Source organism: Protopterus annectens, chromosome 3.part0, assembly GCF_019279795.1.
Source record: "Protopterus annectens isolate FY-2018-M chromosome 3.part0, PAN1.0, whole genome shotgun sequence".
NCBI lineage: Eukaryota > Metazoa > Chordata > Ceratodontiformes > Protopteridae > Protopterus > Protopterus annectens.
Window position 1 is genome coordinate 1903962348 of NC_056731.1, and position 18666 is coordinate 1903981013.

Consider the following 18666-nt stretch of genomic DNA (forward strand, 5'->3'; position numbering starts at 1 on the left):
AGCTATGATTTGCAATTTTGCATAGTCAAGAGGCATGTACAGTCATTATTAGGCCTCAGAGACAGTTTGAAAATGGGACTGCTTTCATTTAATGGGAAAGTCCACCATGTAATCTTGAAAGACAACTGTTCCAGTTTCACCCAGACTATTTTTCTCTACCTATGCTGATCTTTTCAAAGACAAGCTAGGCAAACTCCCAGTTATGTACTCCATGAAGTTAGACCCTGAAGTCATCCCAGTCGTCAGGCCAGCACAGAAAGTTCCAGTAGCTATGCAGGGTAAAGTCAAAGCTGAGCTAGACAGGATGGTGCAGCAAGGAGTTATTTGTCCAGTAGAAGAACCAACTGAATGGGTATCCTCCATGGTAGAAGCTCATAAGAACAGCTCAGATGATATTAGAATATGCATTTATCCACAAGACTTGAACAAAGCACTAAAATACCTCATCATCCAATGCATGCAGTCAAAGAAGTTGCTGCTCTTATGCCAAATGCCACTGTTTTTTCTGTCTTAGATGCAACAAAGTTCATTTTGGTAAATTGTATTTGACCGAAAATCATCATTGCTAACCACTTTCAGTACTCCTTTTGGCAGGTACAGATTTTTGAGAATACCATTTGGGATAAATTCTGCCAGTGAAGTCTTTCAGTGTGCAATGGAATATTTTTTTCAGTCTATCCATGTGCTATTATCATAGATTATATTTTTGCAGGAGATAATAATGAAGTAAAACATGCTAGAAACCTCAGAAAAGTTCTAGAAAGAGCTTGTGAATTGAATCTTAAGCTGAATCATCAGAAATAAAAATTCAGGCTACAAGAAGTTACTTATGTTGGTCATTTGTTTACCAGTTCAGGCTTACAACCAGATCCTTCCAAGCAATCAGCAGTTCTTGAGATGCCAGCAGCACACTATGTTCAAGCTCTAAAATATTTTCTTGGCATGGTTAACTATCTTGGCAAGTTAATTCCAGATTTGACTTTCAATACTGTTGAGAGAGCTGACACACAAAGATGTAACCTGGTTCTGGTTAGAAAAACACCAAAGAGCATTTGTTGGCCTGAAACAGAGAATTGCCAGTCCACCTACTTTAAGATATGATATTCACAAATCAGTAACTCCTTCTTGTGATGCTTCTAAGTTTGATGTAGGTGCAGTCATTCTTCAAGAGGATAGACAAGTAGCCTATGCTTAGAGATGCAGATTGAGAAAGAGCTTTTGGCAATTGTGTTTGCATGTTTGAAGTTCCATGATTATATTTATGGCTGACCTATCCAGATCAAAAGTGATCATCAACCCTCTAGTCACTATTCTAAGAAAGCCTATGCATACAGCTCCTGCCAGATTGCAACTCATGATGCTCAAATTGCAGAAGTGCAACTTCAATCTTGTTTGCGCAAAAGGCAAACTTCTTTCTCTTGCTGATACTTTATCCAGATCACCTAGAAAAAAACATAGAACAGCATAACAATGAGCAACTTGATTTTGAGGTCATGAAAGTGAAAAACCTTTCTTCCACACATCTTGATGACATCAGAACTCACACAGCTTCAGATCAAAATCTCCGAAGCTAAACCTCTTTATCAGTCAAGGATGGCCTTCAAAACAATCTTGTTTACCAGTAGAAGTGCAACCATATTTTCCATACAGAGATGAAATTTTGTCAGACAATGGCATCATCATTAAAGGTCCTAAAGTGATTGTTCCAAAATTCTTGCAACAAGAGTACATTAAGATCCTGCATAGTGGCCACCCAGAACTGATTCTACCAAAAGAAGGGTGAGAGGACTAGTATTTTGGCCTTCTTTGTAAAGAGATATTGAGAAAGTACTTTCATCTTGTTCAGTATGTAATAGTACAAAGCCGCATCAACAAAACGAAATACTTCATTTAAGCCAGATACCTGAACTACCTTGGTTGACAGTAGCCACAGATATCTTTAAGTGGAATATTCAACATTATTTGGTGTTAGTAGACTCTTATTCAAACTGGTTCGAGATTAACCTACTTCCCAACCTAACTTCCAGTACTGTCATTACTAAGTTGAAGCAACATTTCTCTGTCCATGGTAGTCTGCACAAAGTTATTTCTGACAATGGTGCACAGTTTACAAGCCAACAGTTCAAGAGATTTGCTGAAGAGTGGGACTTTGCTCATATTACAAGTAGTCCTGAATACTCTCAGTCAAGTGGCTTGGCTGAATGTACAGTTCAAAGTGCAAAATAGTTGTTAGAGAAGTCCAGAAGTGACAATACTGATGTTTTTCCAAACTTGTTAAAGCAGAGAAACATTTCTCATGATAATCATCTTGGTTCACCTGCCCAGAGACTTATGTTGAGACAAACCAGAACTACATTACCTATAAGCAGTAATTTATTGGTTCCATGTGTTAAAATCAACAAAGCAGTAAAAGCCCATCTGTTGACAATTATTTGTCCCAGAAGTCTTACTATGATAAAACCAGCAAACTGCTCTGTTCTTTACAAAAAAGGGGAGATAGTGAGGATGAATATGTCAAAAAGTTTTGATTGCACTGGATTTGTGAAAAGTTTGTGGCAAGAGCTGAGATCGTACATCGTGGAATCACAAGGAGTGGAACTCAAATGAAATCAGAAGCATTTGTTACCAGTGTCCGAACCAGTGTTCAGCATCTTGCCTGTGACAAACACTCTAGTACTCAGAGTGACTTGTCCAATGTTCCTGTTCCAGAGAACATTCCATCAGCAATCCCTGTTCCTGAGAAAAATCACTGAAACTCCTCAAGCAGAACATTCCCCAGTGACTGTCCCTGTTGCTAAACCCAGTCCTAACTATTATGTTACAAGATCAGGTTGCACCACGAAACCTAGTTCCAGATACACAGCAGTGTGGACATGACTGATGTTTTTCTTTATTAGTGTCTGTATAAATTGCATGCCTATTGAAATGTCATTGTTTACATGAGACAGCTCAGAAATAGGGAGGATGTAGGTCAGAGTGTGTGATATACCTTTAAGAAGCTTTCCAGTGAGTCAGCACATGCATAAAAGTACTGAGCATGTGCAAGCAACAGGGCCATTTTGAGTGAGCAGCCAGAGTGTGAGTATGCAAGTATGTAGTCAGTCAGCTAGATAGTTCATTTAAGTTTAATGTTCTTGCCAACCATCCTGATGTATTTGTATTCAATAAAATACTTAAATGAACACCCAGGCAGCAACATCTTCTTAATGCACATAAGAAGAGTGACACTTCCAACACAGCAAAATAGATTCAATGTCACGGGTCTAAAAAAAAAAAAAAACTACACTTCTTCCAAACTATCCTCACACTGAAGAGTATAGACATCTGTGCAGTTACAGAGACATGGTTTAATGCAGCAGACAGTACCCTGACAGTGCAAGGTTTCAGTGCCTTCCACACTTTTAGACCAGTAGCTGCACAGAAAAGGGCTAAAGGAGAAAGTGTCTCAATATGCATCAGTATCAAGCATATCTCTAAAGTGGTCAAACAGGATGACATGCTGGTGTTCCTCCACATGTAAATCACCATATACAAAATCCCATACCATATCCTAGCCAAGTATAGCTCACCCTCCATGTCCCAAGAAGCTCAAAATGCACCCTTGGACCTACTGGAGATACTTACCATCCAGCCTAGCACTCTACTCATGGGACAGTTTAATTACCCCTCTATAGATTGGAAATTCTGCACAGCCTCAAATCTACAGGCACAGAGATTTCTGGACTTTGTAAATTTAATCACCCTTGACCAAATAGTGAGTATACCCACTGGAGGCTCCAGCATACTAGACCTCATGCTTACAAATCTGGGAGAACACTGCACCACCACCCAATGTCTCATCCTTCCTGATAAGGTCTGACCGGTCTCCTTCAAAATCAAAATCAGCTCCATAATCCCATTAAAACCAGTAGTTAAGAACTATTCCTAAACAAATTACCGTTTATTAAGTGATGGGTTGTCAAAATTCAATGCCCCTACAAAACCAGAGAGCACAACAACTTGTGCCGAATTGCTCTTAGAAGCTCTGTACAATCATGTCAATGACTGCACAGATGCTACTGTAGCTACCAGAAGTAAGCCCAAGACTAGCCCTAGAAACAAACCACAATACTGCCATCCCAAATTAAACAGGATATACAACAAAAGGGAAAACATTATGGCAAAAATCAGGAAAGGTAATTCCCATAAAAAATGAGTAACTCTCTCAACAAAGTAACTAGGCAACTAAGAGGACTAATTAAGTCAAGCAAAGCCAGCTTTGAGGTTAGGATAGCTTCACATGTAGAAGATAACCACCATGCCTTTGGCATCCTTTGCCAGAGGTCCAGAGCATTTCTGCGTGAATCCAAGCCATCCAAAGCTAAGAGCAAAAATTTAAGCTTATTTTGAATTTGATCTGTTTGATCTGGTGATCCACACCCCCACCAGGGGCAACAATATCCTAGACCTAGTCATTACCAACATGAATAACCGGTGTTCCACACCTGAAGTCAACTCCTCGTTGGTCCGATCCAACCATAAGCTTATCACCCTTGATATCCACATCCTGCCCCCACCCCCCATTAAGGAAACCACAGTAAAAAATTTCTCCGAAGCCAACTTCATGCTTCTTAAGACAGAAGTGGTGAACTTCATGACACCCATGCAGATGGACAATACAGTTACAGCTGCTGAATCCTACACAATTGCACTCTATAAGCACTTACATGAGTGCATGGATCGTGCCATCCCAAACAGAACCAAGATGCTGTCCTCCAAAAAAAGGAAGCCAATCTGGTGGTCCCCTACCATAAACAAACTGTACAACAAAAGGAAGAGACTGTTGCAAAAGAGAGTAAAATCCCATGAGTGGAGGAGCTCCCTGGTCAGCCTCAGTAAGAAACTGAGATCCCTTATAAGATCCTCCAAAGCTAGCTATGAAAACAAAATTGCCACTAAATCCAAGGACAACCACAAAGCATTTTATAGCTATGTCAAGAATCTAGATGGCAACACCCAGATCTGCTCTGAGTTACAGCACAAAGGCAAGAAAATTACAGAACCAACTGATATTGCCAACATCCTGGCAGATAGGTTCCGTGCTAACTTTACCCCCCTCTCACCCCCTAAAGGGCCCATATCTATACAGGAAGAATGCAGAGTCCCTGTAATCACAACTATGCAGGTAAAAGCTGCACTCTCTAAAGCCAAAAACACAGCATCCATGGGACTGGACAACATCCCGGGCTGCGTTTTACACAAACTTCAGAATGAACTGGCTCCCCACTTAAGCCTCATGTTCAATAATAACCTCGCATCAGGCTTTGTGCCCACTGAATGGTGCAAAGCAACAGTTATCCCACTCCACAAAGGGGGAGCCACCACTGATCCCAGGAACTATCGACCTATTAGCCTGATGAGCCTGGTCTGCAAGGCCATGGAACGTATCATCATGGAACTCATAAACAAAGACATTGGTAACCTCCAAACTCTGGATCCCACCTAGTTTGGGTTTGTGAAATGCAGATCATGCCTCCTGAACATGATCAACTTCTTTGAGGCAGTCACAAAAGCTGTGGATGAGGGTAAGGTGGTTCACATAGCTTATCTTGACCTCACCAAGGTTTTCGACACCATCTCCCATTCTGGAATTATAGCTAAACTCACTAAACTAGGTATAAATTCCTATGTCACAAGATGGGTTGCCAACTGGCTCACTGACAGAACCCACACTGTAAAAGCTGCAGACTCCAAATCTGACCTCAAAGCAGTGACAAGTGGAGTACCACAGGGTTCCTTCCTGGGACCTCTCCTGTTTGGTATCTACTTCTCTAAAGTACAGGCTAACACAGAAGGACTCTGGCTATCGAAGTTCACAGATGACTGCAAACTAGGAGCCATAGTCAAGTCTCCAAATGATGTAGCCATCCTACAGAAGGGCCTCACTGAGACAGGGGCCTGGTGTCAGAGCCATGGCCTCAAGCTCAATGCCAAAAAGTGCAGTGTCATCCCCTTTGGTAAAAACCCTGTACCCATGAACTACCACATAGGCAGCAATCTACTTAACACCAGATGTGTGATAAGAGACCTTGGGACCCAGGTGGACAGTAGTCTCTCCTTTGATAGTCAAATCACCACAGTATTCATGAAGTCCTTCTACATGGCACACCTCATCGTAAAAGGGTTCTCATCCAGGAAAAAAGAGGTAATTGTTCCCCTCTACTCAACGCTCATTAGACCCATTATAGAGTACAACTCCCCTTTTGGAATGTACCTCACAAGACATCTGCAGCAGCTGGAAAGGCCACAGAAGTACCTCACAAAGAGGATTACTGGCCTCAAACAAATGCCCTACACAGACCGCCTCAAAAAACTCCAGCTTTACTCTGTAGCATATCACCTACTTCGAGGAGATCTCTGCCTAACATATAAAGCTATGTCAAGCCCAGAGCTGTTGGACATGCTACACCTAAAGAAATCCCAATCCCTCTGAGCTACATGCTCTAGGGACCTAAACCTTGTCACCACAATAAAGAGGACACGCTGGAGGGATAGATTCCTGTCCCAGAGACTTCCTATACTCTGAAACAAGCTACCCATCTATGTCAAGCAAAGTTCTTCATTAGCACTGTTCAAGAAAAATCTTGATGAGTGGATGGGAAATAGGAAATACACCTTAGGGATCACTTCTGTGTCTCTGCTCAACAGTGGCACAGGAACAGAACTTTCTTGGGTGGCGTAAGCCATGGAACCTTGTTGGCTGGGCTTACGTAGGCCCTTCGGCCAATAGCTTAGTACCTACCTATGAACCTATGAACCAATGTAGCAATTGCCTCATGTATACTCATAGCCACCTGCTCCTAAAACAAATAAATACACTATGTGAAAGATGTAACTATACCATGAAACTTGAATCAGTCCTCTCACATAACAATAAATAAGACATCAAACAGGTTTTCAGCGCACACATCTCTCCTCTTACACAAGATAAAGTCAAGACATGTAAACCCACATACATGGAGGTACTCACCTAGATCCTAGCAAAAGACCAGAGACCTCCCAAGCGCAAAAACCCACACATACTGGTACACAAACAGAATCCACCATTACACAAAACAACATACATATCAGTGTCTCAGAAATTAATCCCCTAAGGCAAAACACCTCAAAACCAAATGTCCTGGTCATAGGCGAATCAACAGAGAGACACACAGATGTCTCCCCTCACAGGTTGGATAAGAAGAAAGTTACGGTCAGCTGCCTGTCAGGTGCTAGGATCTGTCAAGTCACGAATGCACTCAAGTCATTCAGCAACAGTTACCATTATGACTCTGTCATAGTACATGTTGGAATGAATTACTTGAGATCTACCTGTCTAGACTATACGAAGAGAGACACGATAGAACTCTCAGATTTTGTGTAACAGGAAGGTATGTCCCTAGCTCTAAGCAGCATTGCACATTAACCTAGGATTATGCCACAGTACATACAAAAAATGATTGATTTCAACAATTGGTTTAGCTACTGATGTCACTTCAAGGGGCTGCAGTATCTGTCAGCCTGTGAAGACATGGTCAATGGACCAGAATGCTTTGCCAGAGGTGGCCTTTACTTGTCTCCTCCAGGCTTTCGGATATTGGCTTAGATGCTTGCCTCCACCATAGTGCCTTTGTAGGCTATGTCAAAACAACAAAACTTCTGATGTAAAAAAAACTCCACTAGGAAAAAACTCAAGGTCATGCTGCTTAATGCTAGGAGCCTAAACAGTAAACTGCATTCCCTTGAAGCAATCCTCACTTTGGAAGATGCAGAAGTCTGTGCAGTCACTGAGACTTGGTTCTAGGCCACATAGAATATCTCAGCTGTACAAGGCTACAATGCCTTTCACAGATTCAGACCCCAAAATAAGCATGCAAGAACCAAAGGTGGAAATGTAGCCATTTTCATTAAATCCAAATGCACCTTGAGACTGATGAAACAGTACAACTCTCTTGAACTACTCCATTTCCAAATAACTATAGATAAAATAACCTACAACATCAAAGCTAGCTACAGTTCCCCCACCATGAACCAGGAGAAACACACCACCTTCCTCAATTTGCTAGAGTTGTTCAATATACAGCCAAACACCTTGGTCAAGGGAGACTTCAACTACCCATCCATTGACTGGGCAACTTACACCAGCACAAACACAATCGCTGTGAGGTCCCTGGACTTTCTTAATTCAAATGCCCTGGAACAGTTAGTCTGTGCCCCCATAAGGGGCTCAAATATCCTAGAACTAGTACTCAACAACATGGGGGGGGGGTCACTGCACTACCTCAGTGTGTTGCCCTAGCTGGTTAAGTCAGAACATAAATTTGTCTCGTTTGAAGTAAAGATCAGACCTGACACCCCCACAGGAGCAAAAAGCTGAAAACTTTCTCCAAAGCAAACTATAGCCCTCTAAGCATTGGTATAAAAGGTTTCAAAGCCCCTGCTAAGACAGCCAACAATGACTCCTGTGCAGACAAGCACACAAACACTGTTTGTTGCCACTTAAACAAATGCATTGACTCAGCTGTACCTGACAGGACTAAAACCAAGGAGTAAAAACACAAGCAAGCCAACTGCCAAAGGTGACCCACATATCAAATATGAAATAGTAAAAAAACAAAATGTGAGTCAATCACCACGGTACAAGCCAAAAAAAGAAACAGTGAAATAAAATAAAACTTTTATTAAAATAAAAGGTTAGCACTTTCGTGGAGTTGCCACTTCATCAGACCATGGAATTAAACCAGGTCCTCTTGAAAAAACAATCCATGATGGTGGACTCTAAGTATAAATAAGTTATATAACAAAAGAAGGAAACTGATATCTAATAACAAGAGGAAACTTACTCAACAAAGAAAGATTACCATCCATAGCTTAAACAAGCAAATCAGAAACCTTGTAAAGTTCTCTAAAGCTAATTATGAGACTAAATTAATATTCCTAGCTAAAGACAATCATAAAACATTCTTTAGCTACATCTGAAACCTAAAATGGAATGCCCAGCAGTGTGCCAAACTTATAGTGGACAGTACCACTCACACTGAACCTGAAGAAACTGCCAACCTGCTAGCTGACAGATTTGGCGGAAACATCACCCCCCTGTCCATACCAGCCATACCCCATAGCATTTCTGACACCAGTCTTCTACTGAGTTTCTCCAAAGAGCAGGTCATACAAGTGCTCTCCAAGGCCAGAAATATGGCCTCTATGGAACCAGATAGCATCTCAGGCTACTTATTAAATAATCTAAAACAAGATCTAGTAGAAGCACTTGTCACACTCTTTAACCACAACCTGAGCACTGGTTTTGTGCCTGCAGACTGGAGAGCAGCAACAGTAATCCCATTGCACAAAGGAGTTCTGTTGCTCGTCCCTCTATACACAGAAGATGAAGCAGGCAGGATAATTCATTTAGATGCTTTATTACAAAGAAACACATCAGGAAGGATAGCAGCATCATAAATTATAAACAAACTGATTAACAGACAGACCTTACATACATACATGTTCACATGTCAACAGTTTACTACAAAATGGCAGTCAGGCACGCATATGTTCAGTATTTATACACTTGTGCAAGCCCTTGGATAGCTTCTTAAGGGTACATACACACACACTGATCTACATCCTCCCTATTGAAAAAAAATATTCCCTTAATAAAAAACATTGCAGTGAGACATGCATTAATATAGACATTAGAAAATGAACACAACAGTTATGTCCAACTCTTCATGTATCTGTAACATGGTCTGGAGATACGACCAGATCTAGTTACATAACAATCAGGACTGGATTTAGCAACAGGGACAGTTTTCGGTGAACAACTCAAATCAGGAACTTCAGGATTCATCACAGGAATGGGAATTCTCTCCGGAACTTCTTCTGGTACTGGAACACTGGACAACTCATCTGAGATAAAGAGTCTTTCTTACAGGGTATATGCTGTGGTATAGGCTTGTATACCAGTAGCAAATGTTTCCGATTTCATCTAAATTCTGCTCCTTGTGATTCCACAATGTACGATCTGGGCTCTGGGTAAATACTTTTCACAACTCCAATCTGATAATAACCTCTGGAAGTTTGCATCCTTACCACTTCTCCCTCTTGCAATGGATTGAGCGATTTGCTGGTTTTATGGGTTCATAGGTTCATAGGTTCATACTAGGCTATCTGCCCTGGGGCAATTATAAGCCTAGCCCGATTCTGTATGGCTTACATCACCCCTTGATTTGAGTATACTGTGCCCTTTTTAAGGTTTAGTTTACTGTGCCTCTGTCTAATAGTGACACGGGAGTAATCCCTGGGACAAACCTACGATCCCCCATCCACCTATCGAGATTCTTCTTGAAGAGATTCAATGAGGTGCTCTGCCTCACATGAACTGGAATTCTATTCCAGAGCGAAGGGAGCCTCTGGGTTATGAACCTGTCCCTCCAGCAAGTTCTATTTATTTCTGTGCTGAGGTTCAAGTCCCTCGAGCGTGTGGCTCTAAGGGATTTAGATTTACTGAGGTGGAGCATGTCCATTAATTCTGGATTTGACATAGCTTTGTATGTCAGGCATAGATCGCCTCGAAGTAGGCGGTATGCAACTGAGTAGAGCTGGAGTTTTTTTAACCGAGCAGCATATGGCATCGGTTTGAGACCCTTGATCCTCTTGGTGAGATACTTTTGGGGTCTTTCTAATTGCTGCAGGTGTCGGGTAAGGTACATCCCAAAAGGGGCATTGTATTCTATGATGGGCCTGATGAGGGATGAATAAAGGGGCACGATTACCTCTCTTGATCTAGATGTGAAACCCTTCGTGATGAGGTGGGCTATGTAGAAGGTCTTTCTAACCACTTTGGCAATGTGGTTTTCAAAGGAGAGATTGCTATCAACTTGAGTCCCCAGGTCCCTAATAACATTCTCTGTACTTAATGGGTTTCCGCCTATGTAGTAATTTGTGGGCACATTGTTTTTGCCAAAGGGTGTGACTATACATTTTTTGGCATTTAGCTTTAAACCATGGTGCTGGCACCAGTTATCTGTCTCTGTGAGACCTTTTTGAAGGATGTTTGTGTCAGCTGGAGAGTCGATTATGGCGCCCAGTTTGCAGTCGTCTGCGAACTTGGTGAGCCATAGTCCTCCCACGTTTGGCTGTACCTCGGAAAAGTATATACCGAACAAGAGTGGTCCCAGGACAGAACCCTGTGGGACACCACTTCTGACCGGTTTCGAGTCTGACATGGCTCCAGCAACTCTCACTCTGTGGGTTCGGTCTTTGTGCCAGTTTGCGACCCATCTTGTGACATAGGGGTTTATATTTAAGCTGGATAGCTTATCTATGATGCCTGAGTGGGGTATTGTGTCAAATGCCTTTGCAAGGTCCAGATAGGCTGTGTGGACTACCTTCCCTTCATCTATGGCTTTGGTGACTGTTTTGAAGAAGTCAACCAGGTTCAAAAGGCAGGATCTGCCCTTGACAAAGCCGGACTGGGTAGGATCTAGTGTCTGTAGGTCCCCAATGTCTTTGTTTATGAGCTCCATGATGATCCTCTCCATAGCCTTGCAGACTAAGCTAGTCAGGCTTATGGGCGATAGTTTTCAGGGTCCGTAGAGGCTCCACCTTTGTGGAGTTGGACCACTGTTGCTGTACGCCATTCTGTGGGCACATATCCTGTAGTGAGGCTGAGATTGTATAGCTGTTTTATTTGAGGGATAAGTTCCTCTTGGAGTTCATGTAGAACGTAACCTGGGATGCCATCTGGCCCCATGGAAGCAGTGTTTTTTGCTTTGGAGAGGGCAGCCTTCACCTGAGCATCAGAGATGTTTGGGAGGCAGCCCTCTGCCAGGATAGATACTTGCTCTTTGGGGGGGGGGAGAAGTTTGCACTGAACCTGTCTGCCAGGATATTGGCGATGTCTGTGGGTTCAGTGTATTTTTTGTCATTTAGAATCAACTCAGAACAAGTCTGGGAGTTGCATCCCAGGTTCATAACATAACTGAAAAAAGCCTTATGATTGTCTTTGGTGTCCTGTGCAATTTTTCTCTCGAAGCTGGCCTTGGAGGATTTTATGAGGGATCGTAATTTTTTGCTAGTACTGATCAGAGATGCCTTCCCTATTAGGGATTTTGCTCTATCATGTAGTAGCTTCCTCCTTCTGTTTTACAGTTTATTTATGGCAGGGGTCCACCAGACTGGACACCTGCCTTTGGATTATTGGGTCTTGGTTTTGTTTGGGATAGCATGATCCATGCATTCCTGGAGATGTCCGTAGAATGCGTTTATATAGGATTCTGCAGTTTGGGCTGTAGTTTCCACTGGCCCTGGGGCCTTGAAGGATTCCACTTTGGTTTTGAGAAGTGAGAAGTTCACTTTTGAGAAGTTTTTCACTGTAGTTTTCTGGGCTGGGGGTGGGGTCGGGATGTAGACATCCAGTGAAATTAATTTATGGTCTGATCTTACCAATGAGGGATATACTTCTGGTGTGGAGCATAAAGTCCCCATGTTGGTAATGATCAGGTCTAGTATGTTGTCCCCTCTTGTGGGAGTGGTGACTAGTTGTTCCATAGCATTTGAGTTTATAATTTCCAGGAACCTTTGGGCTAAGGTGCTGGGGCTTGAGTAGTGCTCCCAGTCAATGTTTGGGTAGTTAAAGTTGCCCAATATAATGGTGTTCGGAGAGATCTTCATGTTCTCCAATGTTTTCAGGAAAGCCGAGTGGGATTCCTGACTTTGAGAGGGTGGTTTGTAGGATGCTATAAACTGAAAAGCAGTCTTGCCCGCTGTTAGTTGCACATGGATGGTCTTCAATACTTCGTGCAATGCCACTAACCTGGAGGTGTGGATATCCTTGATAAATATGGAAACTCCCCCTCCTTTTGTGGTTTGGTCCGGGTTTTGGGGCTGAAAAGCATGATATGAGGTATAGCCTGGTAGTGCTGGGGTGCTCTCTGGAGCCTTGAACCAGGTTTCTATCACTGCACAGATATCGATGTTCCCCATACTGAGGAGAGCTTTGAGTGCATGCATCTTGAGGTTAAGACTTCTGGCATTAAGCAGCATTACCCTTAGTTTCTTGTTCCTTGTGCTGTCTATGGGGGTGGGTTTGACTTTTGAGCCTTGTCTACAAAAGGCACTATGGGGGTGGCAAGGAGCCTTTGCCAATATCCGAAAGCCCAGTGGTGACAGGTGCAAGCTGTCCCTAGCGAAGCAACGTGTCTTGTTGAGCATGTCATCCCAGGCTGACAGACACTGGATCCCCTTTGAATGACACCAAAATTTTAGCCAATTGTTAAAATCGATCATTTTGTCTTTGTACTGTGGCATCATTCTAGGTGAGGGTAAGATGCTGCTCAAGGGCGAAATATCACTATTATCCTAACAGGACTTCTGGATTAAATGCTTTATCAACAGATTGACTTTCACTGACCTGTTGTTCTTGACACATGGAACCAACAATTGACTACTGATTGGTAACATGGTTCTGGTTTATCTTGACAGAAGTCTCTGGGCAGGTGAGCCAAGATCTTTATCACGTGGAATATTTCTAAGATTTAAAAGATTCAGGAAAATATCACTGTTATCAACGTCTCTAGCAACTGTTTTCCACTCTGAACTGCACGTTCTGCCAAACCATTCAACTGAGGATACTCTAGGCTACTTATGACATGAGTAAAGTCCCACTCTTTGGCAAATCTTTTGAACTGTTGGCTTGTAAATTGTGTGCCATTGTCAGAAATAACTTTGTGTGGAGATCTGTTTCATCTTGGTAATGACAGTACTGGATGCTTGATTGGGAAGTAGGTCAATCTTGAACCAATTTGAGTATGAGTCTACTAACACCAAATAATGTTGACTATTCCACTCGAAAATGTACGCAGCCACTGATGACCAAGGTAGTTCAGGAATCTGATTTAGCTGAAGCGGTTCTTTCTGTTTATGTTACTTAGTATTATTTCACACAGAACAAGATGATAGCACTCTCTCAATATCTTGTGACATAGAGGGCCAAAATACTAGTCCTCCCACCCTTCATTTGGTAGAGTTTGCTTCTGGGTGACCTTGATGCAAGATAGTAATGTACTCTTGTTGCAAGGACTTTGGGACAACAACTTTAGGAGCTTTCAAGATAATACCTTTGTCAAAATAAAATCTCTGCATGGAAAATAAGGTTGCACTACTTGGGGTAAACTAGATTGCTTTGATGGCAATCCATGCTTGAGAAAGGAGTTGAGCTTCTGTAAAACTGGATCTGTGGTTATGTGATCTCCAAGCTCATCAAGAAGTGTCGAAGAAACATTTCGCACTTTCATGACTTCAAAAGCAAGGCGCTCATTTTCATGCTGTTCGGTGGTTGTTCTGGGTGATCTAGATAATGTATCAGCAAGAAAAAGAAGTTTGCCTTTATTGTAGATAAGAGTGAAATTATACTTTTGCAGTTTCAGCATCATGTGTTGCAATTTGGCTTGTGCTTGTGCATAGGCTTCCTCAAAATAGTGACTAATGGTTGGTGGTCTGTTTCAATCTGGGTAGGTCTACCATAAACATAATCATGGAACACGGAACATGCAAACACAATTGCCAAAAGTTTTTTTCTCTATCTGAGCATACTGTATTTCAGTTGGGGTAAGAGACCCGGACACATAGGCAAAAGGTTGACCTCTTGTAGAATGACTGCACCAAGACCAACTGGTTGTGAACATCATAATATCTGAAAGTTGGTGGACTGGCAAGTCAGGACATCAAATGCTCTCTGGTGTTGTTCTAACCATAACTAAGATACATCTTTACATGTTAGCTTTCTGACTGGTGCCAATGTTTGACTCATGTCTGGAATAAACTTGCTTGGATAGTTGACCATACCAAGAAAACATAGGGCTTGAACATTATTTGGAGCTGGCATCTTGAGAATGGCTGTTTGCTTAGAAGGGTCTGGTCATAAGCATGCACTGGTTAAAAAATGACCAACATAACTGACTTATGGTAGCATTAATTTGCATTTCTGAGGATTCAACTTAAGATTCACTTGACGTGCCCTTTCCAGAACTTTTCTGAGGTTTCTGTCATGCTTAGTTTCAGTATTACCTCCTAATACTATGTCGTCTACTATGATTGCACAGGGGTACCCAGAAAAAAATTTCTTTTGCACTCTGAAAAACTTCACTTGCTGAATTTATCCCAAAGGGCATTCTCAAAAATCTGTACCTGCCAAACAGAGTACTGAGAGTAGTTAGCAACAAAGATTTCCAGTCAAGCAGAATTTGCCAAAATGAACTCTTTGCATCTAAGACAGAAAAAACAGTGGCATTTGGCATAATAGCAGAAACGTCTTCAACTGTATGCATTGGATGATGAAGTCTTTCAGTGCCTTGCTCAAATCTAGTGCATCAATACATATTCTGATATCATCTGAGCTATTCTTATGAGCAAATACCATTAAAGATACCCATTCAGTCAGTAGTTCATCCATTGAACAAATTACACCTTGTCACACCATTTTGTCTAACTCAGCTTTGAATTTGTCCTGCATGGTTACTGGAACTCTGCGAGCTGGCCTGATAACTGGGCTGACATCTGAGTCTAACCTCATGGAGTACACAACTTAAAGCTTGCCTAGTTTATCTTCAAAAAGGTCAGCATAGGAAGAAAAAATGGACTGGGTGAAACTAGAACAGTGGTCTTTTAAACTAACATGCTGGACTTCCTTATTAAATGAAAGCAATCCCATTTTCAAAATGTCTTTTATCCCTAACAATGATTGGATGTGCCTGCTGACCACATAAAATAACAAGTCTTAGCATCTCCCAGAAGAGTAACATGAAAGCATTACTGAGCCTTCGGTTTGAATTTCTTCCCCACCATAGGCAACGAGCTTTGCACACCTTGCCAAATCAAGCCTTTCACCCTGACATACTCTAGCATATGTTTCTGATGATATAACATTGCACCTAGAGACTGTGTCACCTTTGAGCTCTACAGGTTTTCCAGTACAAAACACTTCATTCTTTGCCCATAAATTTACTACATTAACTGTTTCACTGAGCACTGACACACCATCAACATGAAAAGTACATTCACAACTTTCTAATTAATCAAATAATTTCTTGGAATGTTCTCTTTTAATAAAAGAATGTGTGCCTTTTGATTTACAAAAACTTTTAAAGTGATTCCATTTATTACATTTGTGGCATTGTTGACCAATAGCTAAGCACCTTTCCTTTCCTTTTTAGACCCCTGACTTCCACCGCAATTATAACAGTTAACAATGAAACTAGGTTGGAGCCCATGTTTTGAGCTTCACTGAGACTGTGTGAACTCTGGAATGTGCTGGAAAGCTGTGGGGTTTCCCAGTGAGTGCTGCAGGGGCTGCAGTTGCTGCCATGTGCTTGGGCCTGTTTCTCTGAACCACTTGCTGCATGCTATCAATGTAAGCTCTAGAAGTTGCTGGAAACATGTATTTCTCATTAGTAAGCATATTTCTGTGCTTTTCTGTGAGCTTGTATATCTGACAAATCTCAATAGCCTTATTCAAAGTTAAATCACTGTCACAAAGCAAAATCTTTCTCACTGCATCATCGTTAATACCACGCACATCTGTCCTTTATCAACTCATCCTTTAGAGCACCAACTCTGCACATTTTAGCTTTGTTTCTGAAGTCAGTACATTGTTCACAAATTAATAACATTTCTTAGTATGTCTTGCTATGTAATTGAAACTAGTCATTTTTTGAACGTTTCAATGTTATAATTTACTCATGTTTGGAGCTTTTCTCCCCGGGCCTCTACTGAAAATGGATATGTATCCAGCTAGACTAGCCCGGTCAACAAATATAAAATAAATAAATAAATAAAAATTTGCAAAAGTTTCACCAACCCTTTGATCTACTGTATAAACTAAGTGCCTTTGCATTGTAATGTTTGTCTGGGGTAACACATTTTCTCTAAATTTATGTTTTAAGCACTCAGGGTCCTCCCTTGACTCAGCCTGTAGAACAGTATGACAGTTTCCCCCTCTTCTGCAAAGAAAGCTGGTGCATACACAAATGAACATTCTCTTTCTATAGCTTCTGACCCAGCTAAATTAAGCAGAATAAATGCCATTATATGGTCATCTTTATCAGAAAATACAGCCTGTATGAAAATGTCGTGCTGTTGCTCAGTCTCCAGTTCTCTGCAATATTAGTATCAAACACTAGTGGACCTCATTTTTTAAATCCATCTGCCGTGCCAACAAAGTACATGCAAACACACTGAAAATATGGCCCTTGTAATTATATACAAACTTTCTCTCAGCAGTTTGTAGTAACATTCAAATGCACAACAAACTCTTTGAAACACTGTACTTTCCAAACTATGCTTTGAAATGGTTGTATTTTGTGAAATAACTATACTGTAATACTACACAAAAATGCGAACACTTCATACACTTCTTATAACTCAGATAGCCTTATTTAGTACAAAAAATACATGCTGCATGAAAATGCAGTAATTTCCTTTTATTTTATACATTTTTTGCAATTTGGACTTTATTTCAAGCATTTTCCATAGTAATTCGAATAATTCTATCAATATCGGATGTTTCAATTCATTTTAATATCATTTAGAATGATCTGTATACTTCATTTTATATTGTGCGAATGACAAAGTTTTAACAGCTGAAATTAGTTTCTGACCTGTTTATTTTGCAAATTATGCATGCAGCAGGGGTGATTTAGTCCTGTATATTCCTCCAACAGTAGCTAGATGCCTCTTGAATTCAAATTGAAGAAACTGGAGTTCTTTCTGACCATTAGTCATTTTAACCATCCCACTTCTAGCACCATGTTGCTCGTCCCTCTATACACAGAAGATGAAGCAGGTGTGGTAGTTCGTTTAGATGCTTTATTACACAGAAACACATCAGGATGGATAGCAGCATCAGAAAATATGAACAAACTGATTAACAGACAGACCTTACATAAATACATGTTCACATCTCAACAGCTTACTACAAAATGGTAGTCAGGCTCGCACGTGCTCAGTATTTATACACTTGTGCAAGCCCTTGGATAGCTTCTTAAAGGTACATACACACACACACTGATCTACAAGATCCATCAAACAACCCTGGGAATGATAGACCCATTAGCCTGACCAGTCTTATCGGCAAGGCCATGGAAGGAATCATCATGTACCTCATCAATTAGGACATAGGCAACCTTCAAACTCTTGAACTAACCCAGTTTGGTTTTGCCAAGGGTAGATCTTGCTTATTAAACCTGGCGGACTTCTTTGAGAATGTCACCAAAGCCCTGAATGAGGGGAAAGCAGTATATGCCACCTATCTGGATTTAGCCATTGCATTTGAGACAATTACCACTTAGGGATCATTGAGAAACTCTCCCAGTAGGGGGTTAACCTATACATAACTAGATGGGTACCCAGCTGGCCTACCAATAGAATGCACACTGTCAATGTTAGGGAATCCACTTCCACCAGTAGAGCAGTTACCAATGGTGTACTACAAGGATTTGTACTGGGCCCTCTACTGTTTGGACTCTATTTCTCTGAAGTCCAGGCAGAAGTAGATGGCCTGTGGCTTACTAAGTATGCAGATGACTGTAAACTGGATGTAATCACAGAATTCCATAATGATGTCAATTTATTACAGAAGGGACTGACACAGAC